This window comes from Salmo salar, unplaced genomic scaffold (genome assembly GCF_965601325.2).
Source record: "Salmo salar unplaced genomic scaffold, fSalSal1 ptg000206l, whole genome shotgun sequence".
NCBI classification, from domain to species: Eukaryota; Metazoa; Chordata; class Actinopteri; order Salmoniformes; family Salmonidae; genus Salmo; species Salmo salar.
In genome coordinates this window covers 2,370,001-2,373,173 of record NW_027675329.1, presented here as the reverse complement: position 1 = coordinate 2,373,173, position 3,173 = coordinate 2,370,001, and positions in this window count along the sequence as shown.

Sequence of the window (3,173 nt, the reverse complement as noted above, 5' to 3'; positions counted from 1 at the left end):
TGTGTGTGTGTGTGTGTCCAGTGTGTGTGTGTGTGTGTGTCCAGTGTGTGTGTGTGTGTGTGTCCAGTGTGTGTGTGTGTGTGTGTCCAGTGTGTGTGAGTCCAGTGTGTGTGAGTCCAGTGTGTGTGTGTGTGTGAGTCCAGTGTGTGTGTGTTTGTCCAGTGTGTGTGTGTGTTTGTCCAGTGTGTGTGTGTGTGTGTGTGTGTGTGTTTGTCCAGTGTGTTTGTGTGTGTGTTTGTCCAGTGTGTGTGTGTGTGTGTTTGTCCAGTGTGTGTGTGTGTGTGTGTGTGTGTTTGTCCAGTGTGTGTGTGTGTGTGTCCAGTGTGTGTGTGTGTGTGTGTGTGTCCAGTGTGTGTGTGTGTGTGTGTGTGTCCAGTGTGTGTGTGTGTGTCCAGTGTGTGTGTGTGTGTCCAGTGTGTGTGTGTGTGTCCAGTGTGTGTGTGTGTGTGTCCAGTGTGTGTGTGTGTGTGTCCAGTGTGTGTGTGTGTTTGTCTAGTGTGTGTGTCCAGTGTGTGTGTGTCTGTGTGTATCCAGTGTTTGTGTGAGTGTGTGTCCAGTGTGTGTGTTTGTCCACTTTGTTTGTCCAGTGTGTGTGTGTGTGTGTGTCCAGTGTGTGTGTGTGTGTGTGTGTGTGTATTTTTGTTTGACCAGTGTGTGTGTGTGTGTGTGTGTGTGTGTGTGTGTGTGTGTGTGTCCAGTGTGTGTGTGTGTGTGTGTGTGTGTGTGTGTGTCCAGTGTGTGTGTGTGTATGTGTGTGAGTGTGTGTGTGTTTTCGTTTGTCCAGTGTGCGTGTGTCCAGAATGTGTTTGTGTGTGTTTGTTCAGTGTGTGTGTTGAGTGTGTGTGTCCATTTTGTGTCCAGTTTGTGTGTGTTCAGTGTGTGTTCAGTGTGTGTTCAGTGTGTGTGTGTGTGTGTGTGTGTGTGTGTGTCCAGTGTGTGTGTGTGTCCAGTGTGTGTGTGCCCAGTTTGTGTGTCCAGTGTGTGTGTGTGTGTTTGTGTGTGTTTGTGTGTGTGTGTTTGTGTGTGTGTCCAGTGTGTGTGTGTTTGTCCAGTGTGTGTGTGTGTGTGTTTGTCCAGTGTGTGTGTGTGTGTGTGTGTGTGTGTGTGTGTGTGTGTGTGTGTGTGTGTGTGTGTGTGTGTGTGTGTGTGTGTGTGTGTGTGTGTGTGTGTGTGTGTGTGTGTGTGTGTGTGTGTGTGTGTGTGTGTGTCCAGTTATTATTTCAGGGACACTGAAGAGCCAACATAATTAACCCTAAACCCTGGATAGAGGGGCTCAGTGAATGTGGAGGTGAATGTGATCAGGTGGGTCAGTGTGTCAGAGGAGGCTCTATAGAAGGACAGAGTGCCGGCTGACCAGTCCAGATACACTCCTACTCTGTGGGAGCTGGAGGAGGGGACATCTATGGTAGTGGAGTTATTATTGTGACAGGCAGAGTAACTGTTGTCATAGCAGAACAGACTCCAGGACTTGTCATTGGATCCAAGACAACAGTACTTAACCACTCCTCTCCTGTTGATTCCTTTATATGTCACTCCTATAACAGCCCCCCCACTCCACTCAACCTCCCCTCTCCCACTCCACTCTACCTCCCAGTAACAGCGCCCAGTCAAACCCTCTCCACACAGCACCTGTCTCCAGTCCTCAAATCTCTCTGGGTGATCAGGATACGGCTGCTCCTCTCTCCTCCATGTCACCTTTCTGTTCTCCTCAGACAGAGAGAGGCGTCTGTTTACTGTGTTTAGGTCCAGTGTGAGATCACAGACATCTGATGGATGAAACCAGATACAATATTAGAAATCATCATCATTCACATTAGAATGTTAACTCACTTTTCACTAATTCATTTAATGTAGATGTTTCTAGGTATCAAAAGGAGCAGTTAAGGTAACTTGAGACTTGTTGAATGATCACATGTTATACTGTTCCGGAACTCCAATTTGAGCAGCAGCAGCTGAAAAATGAGCTCCTACAAATATTGAAATTTACATGGTTTTTAGAGTGAAGTACATCGGAAAAAAGCAAAAGAAAACTGCAAGACTGAATAGGAGAAAAAACAAGCAACAAACAAAGAAGATAGGCTTTTGAAAAATAACTATTTTTCATAAAATTGTAGTTATCTTAGCAAGCTGAATTGTTTACCAGTTGCTAAGCAGTTGCTAGGGACTCTTTTGGAAGAAGCTAGCTAGCTAACGAAGAACAACAAAGAATATCTAGTTAACAGAAGAAAAGAAAGAGAAAATCAGGACAGAAGAAAAAGGATATCAAAGTGAAACAGTTCTCTAAAGACACAGGAGACAATAATACAAGAAACAACACTTCTGTAGCTTGTCAACTATGTGTCTGTCTATCCCTGTTCTCTCCTCTCTGCACAGGCCATACAAACGCTTCACACCGCGTGGCCGCTGCCACTCTAACCTGGTGGTCCCAGCGCGCACGACCCACGTGGAGTTCCAGGTCTCCGGCAGCCTCTGGAACTGCCGGTCTGCAGCAAACAAGGCTGAGTTCATCTCAGCCTATGCTACCCTCCAGTCCCTAGACTTCCTGGCGCTGACGGGAACATGGATTACCACAGATAACACTGCTACTCCTACTGCTCTCTCTTCGTCTGCCCACGTGTTCTCGCATACCCCGAGAGCATCGAGCCAGCAGGGTGGTGGCACTGGAATCCTCATCTCTCCCAAGTGGACATTCTCTCTTTCTCCCCTGACCCATCTGTCTATCTCCTCATTTGAATTCCATGCTGTCACAGTTACCAGCCCTTTCAAGCTTAACATCCTTATCATTTATCGCCCTCCAGGTTCCCTTGGAGAGTTCATCAATGAGCTTGACGCCTTGATAAGTTCCTTTCCTGAGGATGGCTCACCTCTCACAGTTCTGGGTGACTTTAACCTCCCCACGTCTACCTTTGACTCATTCCTCTCTGCCTCCTTCTTTCCACTCCTCTCCTCTTTTGACCTCACCCTCTCACCTTCCCCCCCTACTCACAAGGCAGGCAATACGCTTGACCTCATCTTTACTAGATGCTGTTCTTCCACTAATCTCATTGCAACTCCCCTCCAAATCTCCGACCACTACCTTGTATCCATTTCCCTCTTGCTCTCATCCAACACTTCTCACTCTGCCCCTACTCGGATGGTATTGCGCCGTCCCAACCTTCGCTCTCTCTCTCCCG